At 38.4% G+C, this 17064-nt stretch overlaps 1 long non-coding RNA gene across 1 annotated transcript in view; it reads left to right on the top strand.

The window, feature by feature from the left end:
- LOC139361756 (uncharacterized) overlaps positions 1-16442 on the top strand; it is a 30013-nt gene extending 13571 nt beyond the window's left edge. Inside the window, exon 3 of the long non-coding RNA XR_011619357.1 lies at positions 16389-16442. This is a non-coding gene — a long non-coding RNA (uncharacterized lncRNA). The remainder of the gene's footprint in view (positions 1-16388) is intronic.
- Positions 16443-17064: the final 622 nt, after the last annotated feature.

Below are 17064 nucleotides of genomic sequence, written 5' to 3'. Positions count from 1 at the left end.
TGCACAGCACTTTTTCTCACCTTCCGTTAGCCAGATCTCGGTCATATGGGTACACCTAACTAACTATAGGAGAGGCTTGAGATGTTCCAGGTATGTTACCAGAAAGGAGGGAGAAATGCAAATATTGGCAAACAATTGCAATTTGCCATAAATTACTTTCAAACTTCGTGGACTTACCCTAGTACACAATCAACTTCATATCAATACTCAGTAACCCAATCCCTACACACCTCCAGAACTTGCAAACAATACTTGTTCTTATTACATGTGACACCAGTGAATATTTTCTATTTTATCTCACTTAAAAGTACTAGTTGTGCCACAATGAACTCCATAATCTGGCAGAGTGAAAAACAGTATTCTACATTGTAAGCCTGAGGATAATATCCCACTTATTGTTACTAGACAGAATATGAGGCCCCGCCTGCAATGATCAGAATCTGTGCCTGACAGCATCCGCTGGGGAGACCTGTGATGAGAAAACCCATAGATGGGTCCAGAGATGGCAGACTTCAGTGACACCACCTGTGTAGTTTAGGGTTCCACCTGGGATGAGACCCGGTATTCAAACATTTTTCTTTCAACACAGCCACCTTGAAATGTAGTTAAAAATAAAAGCAGAACAAAACCAAACAGATCCCTGATCCTTGGGTAAACTTTCCTCCTCATTTCCTCCAACATTCACAAGCTGTGAATCAGAATGTCATCTCATTAGCTGGACTTCATACTCATATACCCCTGCTCCCATCCAAGTAAGAAATTGGTATCTCATACTTCAGATACCACTATTTTAAGAGAGTCATTTTCACACTGGTATAAGGAGATACCCGAGACTGGGTAATTTATAAAGGAAAAAGGTTTAACGGACTTACAGTTCTGCATAGCTTGGGAGGTCTCAGGAAACTTACAGTTATAGAAAATGGGAAATCAGGCATGTCTTACATGGCAGCAGGTGAGAGAGAGCATGTGTCAATGCAGGAAAACCTGCCATTTATAAAAACATCAGATCTCGTGAGAATTAATTCACTATTATGAGAACAGCATGGGGGAAACCACCTGCATAATCCGATCACTTCCCACCAGGTCTCTCCCTAAGCACATGGGGATTACAATTCAAGATAAGATTTGGGTGGGTACACAAAGCCTAACCATATCACTCCTGTAGGATGAACCATAGATACACATTTTTCATATTTTGATATTTATACTGCAGCATGAATATATAATCCTCTGTATTTCATTATACAGAACTTGCTTGTCATTACAGTGGTATTGAATTTTCACCTGGCAGTTGAGGTAGAGAGCCTTATTGTTAAAGAAAGACAAAATCAGGCATAATGAAGGCCTTCATATATACGTTCTCACTCTATGCATAGAAGTTCCAGGAGGTACAAAGTCACATTCTTATCTCCAAATCATGCAGTGCATGTAAATTGAGTTGTATAGCATTTAATCTGAGAATATGCTCTCCAAACCCTCTCTGTTCTCTCCTGGCTCCATCAATTAGTCTTAGCATGAATTTTATTTTCTATTGTGTGGCTATAGTTTACTATTCTGAATATTAAAGTAACCTGGCTTTTATATGTGGAATGCTGGTTTTCTAATCTTTAGAAACCAAATTACAAAATGAATTTATAGGTGAGGAACAACATAAAACAAAAACTGAATTGGCTATATGTTAATGGCAGCTGTGTGTATAACAAATATAAATTACCTTCTCTTTAATGAGAGTTCACTTTAGGAGTGTTCTTAATGAGTAAATGACTTATATCAATAGAAAAAGAAAGAGGTAAAATTTCAAGTGACTGAGATGATCAGACCACATGATATGACGAACAGAGTGCCTGAGAATCTTGTGACATACATCATTATAGACTCTGGTCACTGCAATGTACCACCAGGCAAATGCTTAAGTTAGATCATTCTAATATCTAATACCTTTTTATATTGAATTTAAAGCCACTGGCACTGCATGCTTTTGGCCATGCTAAAATCTGTCTTTCTTTAGGCTGACTTCACATGGATCCAGTTAACCTTCAATATTTAGGACTTTGCTTTCAGGATTAGCAGTATTATATTTGTGGTTGAACTGGCCCAGTGAACGTTTTCCCCATTCTCCTATTTTATTGGAAAGAACGACATTGGAAATTGTGGTTCTCAGTTTAAATTGAAGACTTGACAGTTTTCATTATAAGGATGATGTCATTGAGAACCACAGGGACCTACCTTCCCAGAGTCTTCAAGGAAAAATAAAACCACTGGAAGGGGTAAGAGGTGATAATTAAAACTTTGAAACTGTGATAGGTTAATGGTATTATTTTACAAACAATGAAAAAGATGCTAACATATGACTTTATCAACAAGCCTTTCAAATATCTAATTTAAGAAGTAAGAATATAAGTACCTTATTAAAGTTCTGTGTTATTATTTTACCATCCCTTACCCTCAAATACCCATTCATTCGCTTATTTGCTTATTCAGCAAACAGTTATAAAGCCCGTTATGTGCCAGGCACTGTTCTGGGTACAAATGAATAAATCAGATAAAACTCCTTTCCTTTCAAGAACTTATACTCCAGAGGGCAATAAATGAGTAAGTAAAATGTGAAATATGTTAGTGCTGAAACCTGAGGAGAATAAGAAAGAAGAAAAGAGGGAGAATAAGTGGCAGAGAGGGGTTGCAATTTTAAACAATATGTCCAGGAAAGGACTCACTGATAACATGACACATAAGTAAGGACCTTAAGGAGGTGAGACAGTGAGCCACGTGATACCTGGGGGAAGAGGGTTCAAGGAGGAAGAAGCAAAGACTTTGAGTGGGGAGCATGCTGGTGTGTTTGAGGAACACCAGTAGGGCAAGGTGACTACAGTGGATATGGTGAGGTGTAATGGAGGAGTGCCATGGTGGAAAGGTGACTGAAGGCCAGAAATGCAGGGTGTTGTAGAACATGGTAAGTATCTTGGCTCCCACTGTGAGTGTGATGGGGAGCCATTGGTGTTTTCAGCAAATTAGTGACTGATACAATTTAGTTCTTAACAGGATCACTCCAGCCACTTGTTGAGAATAGGCCAGTTAGGAGGTCTGTGCAACAGTCTAGAACAGGGATGATGGTGGCTTGAACCTGGGTGGTAGCAGTGTGGATCTGAGGAGTGCTTGGATTTTAGAGTTTGAAGGTGACACCACCCAGCTTTGCTGATGAATCAGATGTGAGCTATAAGGGAATCAGAAACATGAAGCCTGAAGAAGTTTTTGTGGTTTTGTTTGTTTGTTTGTTTGTTTGTTTGTTTTTGGAGGGAGAGACTGGGAGGAGCAGGTTTAGGGGAAAAGAGAAGTTCATTTTGGGTACTATTGAAATGGAATGGTGATATCAAGAAGGCAGTTGGCCATTTGAGTCTGCAATTCAGGGGACATTGTGCTTTACTTCCAGGTTTTTTCAACCCTCCTGTATATTGGACAATAGAGCTGTTGTAAGTTAGTAATGAGGCAACTTTATCTTCAAAGAAAAGTGGTCTAACCTCTGGTTAAAGATTGAGTTTCATTTTATAAAAAATAATTTCTATGCAGGATGCTTTTCTTAAGATTCATCTTCATAGTTGGCTACCCTCACCCAGTTGCATAATCATAAGGTTCTCTTTTTCTGTAGTGTCTATCATGACTTGGAGGGTTTGCTTCTGACCTCAAGCCAATTTAGTGTCTATTAATTCAGCTATTGACATATAATATGGCATATAATATGAAATTAGGCTCAGGGTATTTCCTCTTTGTCCCATGATGCAATAATTATGCATAAGTTTGTGACTTCTTACTTCTGCAGGGTTTTGGCCATACTTCTAATTAAAATATAATTAGCACCCACCCCTTGTCAGGAAAAGTGTTCTATTCTAAACTGAGCAGGTCAGGGCACCAAAAGTGGGCATCTGAGGTGACTGAGAATTCACACTCAGAAACATCAGAGAACCTGGGCTGAGCCCTTATGATAACACACTACACAAATGACTACCCCACTATCTTGAAGAGTGGATTTTTTTCTTTTGTATATGATAGGAGGTTGATGGATTGTGTCTGCTGCAGAGACACAAGGAGAGAAAGGTGACTCAAGTCCCAAAATAGCCCTTCTGAATGCATTAGGAGAAAGCATCTCTGACACAGACAGGAAGCAAGGGAAGAGGCGGCAGGAATTGGTGACAAAATGTTCATAGTGCGTTGGTCACCAGCATTGATTCATATTAAATTATTGTCCTCTGCTAAGAATGACACTGTCCTCTGCTTTTATTTTAAATTATAAAAACACTCTAACAGTACACAATTACCTGAAGATTAAATTGATTGTCCATTATCTGTATTTTAACAGTCTACTTGGTAAGTGTTTCCTACCATTTCTTCATCACTTCACTCCCGGTTGGGGTTTGGAGTGGGTCTTATGCGTAGTTGTATTTGATAATGTGGTGGTTATGTACCTGAATGCTCTATAAAAGTAAGAACCTCAGTATTGAAGTGACACAAGAAGAAAGTCTCACTTAAGTTTGCTGTAAATAGACAAACAATATCTGAAAGAAACTTTAATGGAAGAAATTATCCCATTCACAATAGCTGCAAAAACCATTACAGATATCAAACTCAATAAGAAATATGTAGGAAATATATGAAGAAAATGCTAAAACTAGTAAAGGAGATAAAAGGAGACTAAATAGGCAGGAAGACTCACTAATGTAAAGATGCAAGTTATATCTAAATTAATCCATAATTGTGATGCAATTTCAATAAAAATCCCACTGGGGTTTATTTTGTTTTATTCATGAATTGTTTGTTTATTTTGGTCAAGAATAGTAAGAAAAAGTAGAAAAAGCCTATTGAAGCCGGACACAGTGGCTCACCCCTGTAATCCCAGCCCTTTGGGAGCAAAGGTGGGCAGATCACTTGAAGCCGGTAGTTCAAAACCAGCCTGGCCAACATGGCAAAACCCACATCTCTACTAAAAATACAAAAAGTAGTGGGGCATGGTGGTGTGCACCTGTAATCCCAGCTACTCTGGAGACTGAGACACAAAAGTCACTTGAGCCTGTGAGGCAGAGGTTGCAGTGAACCGAGATCATGCCACTGCACTCCAGCCTGGGTGATAGAGCAAGACTCTGTCTCAAAAACAAGCAAACAAGCAAGCAAACAAACAAAAAACAGTGAACAAAGAGTATTAAGGGAGACTTGCCCTACCATATATTAAAAGTTTTTATAAAACTATAATAATTAAAACTTTGTAGTATCAGCACAGACTAGAAATATTAGACCAATGGAACAGAATTGAGTCTAGAAATAGACCTAACTTTATATGAAAATTTTATATGTAATAAAGCCACCAGTTAAAATCAATGAAAAAATTGATTTTTCAATAAACGGTTTTAGGAAAACTCACTAGGCCCCTGGGAAAACAATAAAATTGAAATTACTCGGTCTTCATCCTAATAGCAAGATAGATTCCAGATGAATCAAAAATTTAAAGATAGGTAAAGGAAACCAAAGGAGTACTCGAAGCAAACATGAGGTTTGTCTATACTTTTGAAAAAGTGAAAAGCTTTCTTTTCGTTCTTTTCTTTCTTTCTTTTTTTTTTTTTGAGATGGAGTTTCACTCTTGTTGCCCAGGGTGCAGTGCAATGGCACAATCTTGGCTCACTACAACCTCCACCTCCTGGGTTCAAATGATTCTCCTGCCTCAACCTCCCGAGTAGCTGGGATGACAGGCGTGTGCCACCACACCCAGCTAATTTTTGTATTTTTAGTAGAGATGGGATTTCACCATGTTAACCAGGCTGGTTTTGAACTTCTGACTTCTGGTGATCAGCCTGCCTTGGCCTCCCAAAGTGCTGGGATTACACGCATGAGCCACCATGCCCAGATGAAATGGTGAAAAGTTTTCTAAGCAGGAAACAAACCTAGAAGCCATAAAGTGAAAGGTTAAATTTCACTACCTAAAAATTAAATTTTATGCACAGTAAAAATATCATAATAAATATAGTCAAAAGACAGATGACCAACCAGAGAAACATTTAAAACACATAATACTGACAAATGATTAATTTTCTCAATATATAAAGAGCTATCTGAACTCGATAAGGAAAAGAAACATGAAATTTGAGTTAAAAAAAGATAAAAGATTCATAAATAAGTGAAAAAGTTTTCAATCTCCCTAACAATAAAAAATTTTCTTTAACAATTAGATAACATTTTTTAATTTTCATATTGAGAATTAAAAAAAAAACACACACACATGAGGCAAAGATCCAAACATGCTCATTCAATGTAGACAGGAGTATAAACTAGTTCACCCTCCTCAGAGGACAATGTGGCAATATCTAACAAATATAAAATGCACACATCTTTTTGGTCCAGCAGCTGACACTGGGGAATTTGTCCCATATTATATTTACCCATGTACAAGAAGAAGGATGAAGTGAGGTGTTCATTGTAGCACTGTTGGTCATAGGCAAAGACTAAAAGAATTGACAACAAACAGCCCATTTGTTTAAATAAATTATGACACATATATACAATAGAATGCTGTAAAGTCACAAAAAAGAATGAAGTAGTTCTGTTGATCTTATGAAGTGTTCCAAGATATGTCATTTAGTTAAGAAAAAGCTAAGTGCCAACTAATATGTGTAGTTTGCTCTAATTTATGTAAACATAAAATAGGATACATGTACTTGTATGATGTATGTCATACACACGTACACCTCATGCTCATACGCCTAGAGCACTTCTAGAAAATGTTTCCCCCTAGGGAGGGGAAATGAGGAACTGGGACGAGGGGAAGAGTTGGTGATGAGAGGTAGACATTGTATATACTTTCTGATGTTTCTGTCCTTTCTTACCATGGGCATATATTATTTTTACAATGAAACAAGCTATTTTTAAAAATAAATACTAAAACACGGGAATTTAGAAAATATAAATGTAACATTTCAAATTGATAGGGGGAAAATGAATTACTAAATGATTGTTGACATACCGGCTAACCATTTAGAATAAAGCAAAGTTGGATGCACCAAAATAAATTATAAATGGGTCAAAGTCTTAAATATAATAAAAAAAATAAAACCATGAGCATTCTCAAAGAAGACAGTGATAATTTTTTATAATCTTGAATTGGGAATAAAACTTTCTAATCATCTAATGAAAACTCAGAAAAACTGAAACATTTGACTACAAAAATATAAACTTTATTAAAAATATCATAAAGTTGAAAGAAGCAAAATAGGAAAGACATTTGTAAAGACGAATGATAGATCACAAATCAATATTATTAACAAAATAGTCATTAAAAATCAAGAAAAATGTTTAGTGAGCATAGGACATGAATTATTTACTTTGTAGAATTTACTCTGAAAAGTCAATCTTTGAGTTCAAACTGTTAAAATCTCAGTGATGTTCTTTACCGTGCTGTTCAGAATAGCTCCCTGCTAAAAGATTGGAAATCATCTAAATATTCAGACAACTCACAGAACTAAAACATTCAACACATGAGGTTTCAACCATGCCAATAATCAATGAAATGCAAATAAAAAAGGATGAAGTTCATTTTTCACCCAGAAGATTGGCCAAAAAAAAAAAAATTAAGTTAATAAAACTCAGTGCTATTGAGCAACAGTTCTCTCTAGTACTATTTGGTGGATATATAAGTTGATACTTTTTTGAATGTCACTTTGGTAGTTAAAATGTGTGTACTATTTACCCCAGTAATCCTTCATCTAGGAATTTACTCTGAAGAGAGACTCATTCAAGTTCAAATGAATAAAACCTGAGTGATGTTCATTACAGTGTTGTTTAGAATAGTGCCCCACCAAAAAAATTGGAAACCATCTAAATGTTCATCAGTGCAGCATTTGTTGTATAAATAAGACACTTACATTCAATGGAATATAATATTGTCTTTTAAAATATGTGTGGACATGCAAGTTTCTCCTTGACCAATTGTCAAGTGCTTCAAAACAGATTACAAAACACCACTTGGAGCACAAAGTATTTTACAGACAGGAAGCTCTCTGGAAGTTGTCTCATATAAACATTTACAGTGGTTTTTATTGAGTGGAAGGAATGTAAATAATTTTTACCTTCTTACACTTTTTAAATGAAATGAGAGCATGTATCATTTTACCCCTCCATGCTCCAATTAAATGAAATCTGTGAAAACATTAAAAATAATTAGAAAGAAAAAAATCCCATGAAATTATGTTTATAATTTATTAAGTGGAAAAATATAGGTTACAAAATAATAAGTATAGCATTTATCTCCTTTTTGGAATAAAGTATAGAAACATATATCCATATGCATTTGTGACTGGAAAAAAATAGCCCAAATATATTAACAGAGGTAATCTCTGTGTAATGACATTTTGGGTAACATTTTAGAAAATATTTCCTATATTTTCTTTAATGAAATTGTATCACTTCTAAATGAAAATCATTGCAACTCTCTGTAAAAATAATATTAACATAAAATTGTCAAAACCTGGACTTCATGTGAATACAAAAAAAATCATCCCCTCTCAATTTACTTCATAACCCAATATTTAAAAGCAAGATTACAAAATGGTGAAGGGGTCATTGGATTACAGACGGTGGAAACTATATTACATAAAGAATCTTGATGATTTACAGTCCCACTACAGTGGTTTCACCATTATGAAATTAAAGTCTTTCCAAGGTATTAAAAAAAACAACTAACTACTTTATGCGAAGTATAAAGAGGATTATCCCTTGAATCAACTACCTCCCTCACCAATATTATAAACCATATGCACAAACTTACACCTTGGATTAATGAACAATAGGATATCTCACAAATCCATAGCTGCATGAGCCCTTCTTAGCTTTATGAGCCAAGAAGAATAAAGGGTTAAGTTGGGCATTAAAACTGCCACAACAACAAAAGAAACTAAAACCCCCTTGGAATTTGTTTTCACGCAACATCCTGAAGCTTGCTTTGTTGTGAACTGGCACTTGAACAGTAGATGCCCTTTTTACAGAGAACCATAGGTTTTCAAGGGCTGATTTTATTTTTGATTTGTTTTTCATTATTTCCTGAAGCTATTGATGTTTCAGAGGCAGTGGGGGAAGTGAGAAAGCCCTGGGAGAGTTTCAGGCTTTGAATTTCGGAACTCAACCATTCAGAGGTTCATACTCATGTTCACAAAAACAATGTCATGGGGTCACTTTGGCCAATGGAGTGTTTTGTGCGAGGGCTGGAGCTTGGGTTCTGTGTGTGTTTGCCTCAGTAGCCTTCCACCCTTTCCACACTTCCCTTTTTCTCTTTCTTTTCCCCTTTATATCAACATGTTGTAGCCTGTGACACCAGCTAAATTAATCACTCACTGCACTCAGGGAAGTCACCGCAGGATATAGAATAACAAAGACAACAAAATTATTGCAAGGCTGGAGAGAAGGGACTAGCTTGTGAATAGAACAGCACACCCTCACCAGCTGTGTCCTCGCAGGGGCTGGAGCAGCAGATTAAATCAGGGACTGTTTTCTATTCCATTATTTGAATCTGAGAATAGTCACAATACAGTGCCAAGCACCCCTAGTGAAGGGAAATCCCTTTGGGAAACTTAGCTTGTTAGAACTAAGGCTCTTCCCAGCCCATGAGAGTCCTCTTAGGGTTCCCCTTGGGCAAGCTCTGCTTGGGCAGATCCAGCTGAGTGACTGCTGAGCCTCCAGGATCCAGAAGCATACTTAAGGGCTCCTAAGTCAAAGCCAGCAGGGAAATCAAACCTGCAGCTGCTGAAAAGATGTGGTTTGAGTCCTAGTAAGCTTACCAATCTGCATGATAGCCCAAAAAAAAGATGGAATGGATGGGGGCTGTCAGCTTGTTTGACTCAGAGGAGAAAGGAATCTCTGATGACACATGTTGGCAGGATGCTGGGTGAGTTCACCAGTGTTCTATGCACCTGAATGTCAAACTACGGGGGACAGTTCAAGGGTGACCTAGAGCTCTGTCAGATATTTTTGGTTAAACTTGTCTCCCAGCAACTTAGATAAAGATAGGGAAGATATACTCATGAAGTAATGGACGTATAGCTGACAGGACTAACAAGTATATAAGAAAAACAGCATTATGTACAAAAGCTCTTCAAAGCCACAAGTAAGAAGTCAAAAATAACAAGAGGAAATGTAATGAGAATGGTAATAAACATGTATTCTATAATCATAAACAAAACCAAATGTGAATGTAAATGACTACATTTGGGTTCAAAAAATCAATTGAATGATAATAGAATGGGGGAGATTAAACCTGACAGCAAAGTCACCCCCAAAGAAATTCTAGGATTTACATTGAACAAAAGCTCGTGAAGAGGCAGCTGAATGATGCAGCTGTTAAAAAAGCTAAGACCAAGGGAAGAATAGTATCTGAAACAAGAGAAGCAAGTGTTGAATGATCCTCAGCATTGGTTAGACCACGTGGGAAGAAGGCCTTACCTTTGGATGACTCTTGCAAGGGGGAAAGCATTTCACATATCTGGGAACTAGAGAGAAGAGAACTAGTCCCAGTGTGGGAAAATGGAAGAGAAACAGATTGGGGCATGCAATGGACTCAATTGTGTCCCCCCAAAATCCATATGTTGTAGCCCTAAGCCCTAGTACCTCAGGATGTGACTGTAGTTAGAGACAGGGCCTACAAACAGGTAAGATGAGGTTAAAATGAGGCTTCCAATCTGTCTTCATAAAGAGAGGAGATTTGAACTTGCTGAGAGACTCCACGGACTTGTGCACACAGAAAAAAAAAAAAAAACGTGTGAAGACATAGTGAAAAGATGGCCATCTGCAAGCCAGAGAGGCCTCAGAAAAAACCAAACCTGCAGACACCCTGATCTCGGACTTCCCAGCTTCCAAAACAGTGAGAAAAGTTCTATTAAGCCACCCACCCTGTGGTATTTTGTTATGGAAGCCCAAGCAAACTAACACGGGATTCTAAAGAAAGAAACGTCTTCTAACCAAGTGGCTGAGTGCAGTGCCAACAGCGAGGCCTCATTTGAATCCTAACTCTGCTACATGACTCTGGGCAGCTAATCTCCCTGGGTCACATTTGCCTTGTTTGTAACCTGGAGATCACAAAACCTACTTCATGGTATTGTTAGGAGATTAAATGAGAAACTGAATATAGTGCATGGAGTATGTCTTTGCCCAAATGATCAACTGTCCAGGAAAGGAATGGACTGCCTTGCACTAGGACCTCTGAATAGAACCTGGCTTAGCCAACCACAACATACACTGGCTCTTAAAGGCTTCCACCCAGGTATGGCCTTTACTTCTGTTCACATTTTGCTGGACAAAGAAAGTCATATGGCAACTCTTCATGAAAGTGAGGAGGTGAAATCCTATATAAACCTAGAAGGAGAGAAATGGAAACATTTGCTTTAAGCTTTAAAGTCTATAACTACTTTTTTAGAAAAATAAAATTAATTTGTTTATACTCTAGCATGTTGATATTCTAGAAAGTGGCTTTATTAAGATTAATAAGATATTGTGATGATCCTCATAATATTGTGGAGGGGACAGGGATGTCCACCACCAACTTTAGGTCAATGTGGCAACTGCCATTTCACTGTCAGTCCCATCACCCCGTGCCATCTAGAAGATCTGCTCTTCCCTTGGACCCTTGAAGAGACTGCCTTTGGCCACCACTGATAGACCATCATCCAAGGTGATTTGACTGGATGAAGCCAATTGCCCTTGGCTTTAGCCAGATAGGTCACCTACTTAGTTATGGGCCTATTTCCTCTTTCCTGATCCAGTGCTATTGGAAACCTCAATCCCAGGAACTGGCCTCTGTGGCTTGAGTCCAAGACCCCAACAGCCTGGGCCCATCTAGTAGGCACTTGATCCAATTTGTGTGGCATCAGAAAGATGATACTGGAACAGAGCTACTATAAGAAAGATCCTTTAGTTGGGGAGGCAGGTGGAGGACACAGTTTCAGACTTCCATTCCAATACTATTACTCAGTATTGGGGGTGGGTTCCTGATAATTCAATGTGGGTTCTTTTCTATTTCCCTAAGTGTTGGCTGGTCTGAGAAATAAAGGAAAGAGTACAAAACAGAGAAATTTTTAAAGCTGGGTGTCTGGGGGAGACATCCCATGTTGGCAGGTTCCATGATGCCCCCCCAAGCTGCAAAACCAGCAAGCTTTTATTAGTGATTTTCAAAAGGGGAGGGAGTGTACAAATAGGGTGTGGGTCACAGAGATCACATGCTTTAAGGGCAACAAAAGATCACAAGGCAGGAGGTCTGGGTGAGATCACAAGGTCAGGGCGAAACTAGAATCACTAATGAACTTCCATGTCCCTCTGTGCACACATTGTCACTAATAAACATCTTAACAGGGTTCAAGAGCAGAGAACCGGTCCAACTAGAATTCGCCAGGCTGTAATTTCCTAATCCTAGCAAGCCTGGGGGCACTGCAGGAGACTAGGGTGTGTTTCATCCCTATCTACATCTGCATAAGGCAGACACTCCTAGGGCAGCCATTTTAGAGGCCCCATCCTGGGAATGCATTCTTTTCCAAGCTTTTAATTATTAATATTCCTTACTGGGGAAAGAATTCAGCGATATTTCTCATATCTGTTTTCATTAATAAGAGAAATATGGCTCTGTCCTGCCCAGCCCACAGGCAGCCAGACTGTGGTTATCTACCTTGTTCCCTGAAAATTGCTGTTATCCTGTTCTTAAGGTGCCCAGATTTCATATTGTTCAAACACACATGCTCTACAAACAATTTGTGCAGTTAACACAATCATCACAGGGTCCTGAGGTGACATACATCCTCAGCTTACGAAGATGATGAGATTAAGAGATTAAAGACAGGCATAAGAAATCACAAGAGTATTGATTGGGAAAGTGATAAATGTCCATGAAATCTTCACAATTTATGCTCATAGACTGCAGTAAAGACAGGCATAAGAAATTATAAAAGTATTAATTTGGGGAACTAATAAATGTCTATGAAATCTTCACAATTTATGTTCTTCTGCCATGGCTTCAGCTGGTCCCTCTGTTTGGGGTCCCTGACTTCCCACAACACTCAGACTCATTACCAGGGTTGTGTGTGTTAGTAATAGAACCCACAGTTATACTAAGATGGGACATTCCTATAAATGGCATGCGTCTCAATTTCTTATATTCCTATAACTTGGGTCTATATATCTTATCACTGGGATGACTTACCTTCAGTAAAACATTCAACCCCATGCAACAGGAACTTGGAGGAAGGTACCAGGCCTTGATATTTTCTTGGAATTTTCCAGGGAGTCTCAGGAATATTAATGCTCACTTCCCTGGAATACAGGCCATTCATCAGTCTGCACAGTGTGAACTGATATTTGTGAGTGAGTGAATGTGTGTTTGTGTGCACATGCATCTTTGTGTGTGTTTGTCTCTGGGACTGTTCTTGCCATCAATGCCACCTCCCTCTCACCCACATGGCTTGTTGGAGTCCTTTTATTTTAACACACTCTGTAAGAAGCCTTCAGTTTGATAGGATTGCTGACTCCTACAAATGCATCTGACAGCAATGCACACTTCTGCCCACTGGTAATCAGAGCAGTTACTTAACGAGTACATCTCTATTTCCTTCAGGGTGGACTAATTAAAAGGCTTCCATGCTGTTGCCAAGAATGGACAGAATGTGTTTTGCATTGCTTTTTGGAAAAGCTGAAAACTATCTTTGGGCTCTATACGGAACATTTTCAGCATTGCTCATAGGATTCATTTCTGCCCTTCCAGGGTAGGCTCCATTGTTGGCCATTGACTGATAAGGCAGGACAAACAGTAGGCCTGCAGTTCAAATTTACTATTTTGAAGAGAGGACGTCTAGAGCAATAGAACAGTGGTTCGCAATCTTTAGCACCCATCGGAATCCCCTGGATGGCCTGTTAAATGCCTGCTGGCCACATTCCAGAGTTTCTGATTCAGTATGTCTGGGAAGGGGTCTGAGAAGTTGCACTTCTAAGTTCCCAGGTGACGCTGATGCTGCTGGTCTGGAGATCACACTTTTAGAAAACTGCTATAGAGAAACGCTTTTATTTTCCTGGTCCCACTGCTCCTTAAGGCAGCAAAAGCGTCACTTTTCTAGTGAGGCCAAAGGAGAGAATCAGCCTTAGACTCAATGTTGTTTTGCAAGATGGAATAGGTGCTAAAGGACACTTGATTCAGGCGCAAGGAATGTAAACTTTGAGTTCAAATCTCAGGTCTGCTGCTTGGTAACCATGTGAGCTTCAGCTGATTACTGGATTCTCTGGTTCTCAGTGTTCTCATTCATAAAGTGGGGATATGGACTTCACTAGACTGCTATGAGGCTGTATAGAGTACCTAGTGTAGGGCATGACATTCCCCCATTGCCAAGTGAAGGATAGGCCCATTCTGGTTTCTTCCACTCATCTCTTCTCCCAGATCCCTGGATGGTTTTGAGTAACTTCTTTATTCCTCAGAGTTCATGTAATACTCACGTGATAAATGTCAGGCACAGTTTACTTCGTGCTACAGTGCACTTGTTAGAAAGATTTTCTTAAGGTAAATCCTGTCTTAAGATATAAAGGATAAATGTTAACTTTTCCATGGACTTTGCATGCAGGGAACTTTTTTAACAAACAGAAAAAGAAAATATAAATTTCCAAAAGGTACTTTCTTCTAAGGAAACATGTTAGCACAGGGAGGCAAAAATACATTAACATAGTAGTATTTTCTACATTTGTGCATCAAAAGCTTGAACACACAGCCAATTTATACCAAAAGTCTACAGTAAATATATTTTAAATAAATGAGCCCATTACCGAGCATGATGGCTTACGGCTATAATCCCAGCACTTTGGGAGGCTGAGGCTGGAGGATCACTTGAGGTCAGGAGTTCGAGACCAGCCTGGCCAACATGGTGAAACCCCATATCGACTAAAAATACAGTGCCTATAATCACAGCTACTCCAGAGACTGAGGCAGGAGGTTTGCCTCAACCCAGGAGGCAGAGGTTGCAGTGAGCTGAGATCTCGCCACTGCACTCTAGCCTGGGTGACAGAGCAAGACTCTGTCCAAAAAAAAAAAAAGCCGCAATAACAAAGGGAATTTCTAGGAAGAAGTATAAAAGGGGTATGAGGTTAAAGATTTGTTAAATCTTAAGAGATTTAAAAAAAAAACAACTGTTACTTTGCCAGGGCCCTTGTTTGCAGTCTCAATTTTCTGTGCTCATATCCTCTGCCTTCTCAAATCCTACTGAAGGTTATTAGTTCTGCTTTTGATACTAATAAAATAAAATCACCTAAAAAAGAACACCTCTCATACCTACTTCCTACCAAGCTTACTAAGAAACTGTGGTGGCTTTAGTTAATCACAACTTTGGGGTCTTTATCGAATAGCTACATTTTTTTTGAGCCCTTATTATGTGCCAGACTTTGGGCTATGTTTGCATTCATTGTCTTAGATAATTCTCACAGCCTGGTAAAGAGGGTACTAAAATTTCCCTCAATTCATCGATGAGGAAACCGAAGTCTGGAGAAGGAAATGACTTGCCCAAGCTCCTAATTAATGGAGCAGGGTTTCAATTTCAGGCCTGCCTGGCTTTTTGAAGATCTACAAGGCCTTCTTAACCTATTCATCTATTTTCCCCTCTAATCAAGGGACATTGAATGCTGAAAAGATCGTTTTGTAAAAATTGAACCAAGTAGGACCCAGTTGTCAACGCTTCCCTTAGGACAAGCAACCCAGTTTTTCATGAGTCTGGTTTATGTGCCAGTGAAACCAGAGTATGCTCAAAGCTTACAATCATACTTAGGGTATGATAAAAGAAACATTAGACCACAAAATCTCTGTCATGCCCAAATATCTTCAATCTCTGCCAGAGCAGTGCCTGACATTTTCTAAAGAGAATACCAAACAACTGAAATTCATAGAATCTCTGCTAGTCTGTAACTTCTATTAGGGAAATCTCACCCTTTTAGAGTTAAGGTCTCGAAACTGAAGTGAAAAATGAAGGTTGATATTTAGAGCTACTTAGTATTCAATGGCGTAACTTCCCAAATACACACAAATTTAATGCACTTTTGATTGATCCCATAATTACAAAATTTGTTTAAAGCCGTTATATTATCTTCTTATTTGACACAATATGGCACAATTTTGTTATAGGATTGAAAACCAAATAAGACAACTACAGCTGGTAGCATTTCAAAGAAATACTCCCTTTAAGATGAAATCAATCCTGTTTTAAGTTTATTCCCTTGCTTTATGATTGAGGCTCTAGGGGTGTATTTTGCTGAAAAATGTCTTTTTGATTTTTTGGAAATTCTTTAGATTAATATGCAGCTCTCATTGCAAGGCAAATCTAGACCTGCTTTTATGTTTCCTCTTTCCCCAGGCTGCAACCAGTGCCTACCTCTCCAGGAGAGACGGTCCACTCATTCCTGATTGGGGCTTAATATTTCAGGTCAGACAGCAAAGAATTTGTCAACTCATCATCATTTAGAGCACGTCATACTTTGTCTATTTACATTACAGAATTCATTTATTTGCTTAATATGTCCAATATCTTGGTCTTGACATTTTGTTACTAATTTTAATTCCTGTTCACACACACACACACACACACACACGTGTTACTCACACCCACTGTGTACCATACCATATTCTCACAGTTCTCAACATAGCAAGAAAAGAACCCAGGGTTTTGATTTATTTCTGAGTATAGTTTCAGCGTTTATTTCATTTCATTCAAGGCTTTCCTTCATATCTTTCCTTCTGTTTCAACTTAAAGGGCAGTGGACTTTCCTCTTCTGTTCTAATCACTGGTGTGTTTTCAATTCTCCCCTCTCTCCAATTCTCCTTTCATAGATGCAAACTTGTTTATCTCTGCATTTCAGATGTATTTCCCAAAGGCAGATTTGTACCCTTCTCCTCATCCTATGAAAACACAAGGAGATACAGAATAAAATGAAAATTTCCAAAAACTTCTTTTTTAATACATGTTAGACACCAAACAATTTTTAAACATCTAAACAATAAAAGCTCGCTGCCTGTCAATCTCACAGCATGTG

Source organism: Macaca nemestrina, chromosome 2 (assembly GCF_043159975.1).
Source record: "Macaca nemestrina isolate mMacNem1 chromosome 2, mMacNem.hap1, whole genome shotgun sequence".
Taxonomy (NCBI): domain Eukaryota; kingdom Metazoa; phylum Chordata; class Mammalia; order Primates; family Cercopithecidae; genus Macaca; species Macaca nemestrina.
The sequence above is the reverse complement of the archived record's forward strand: the minus strand, read 5'-3'. Positions and strand labels throughout refer to the sequence as shown.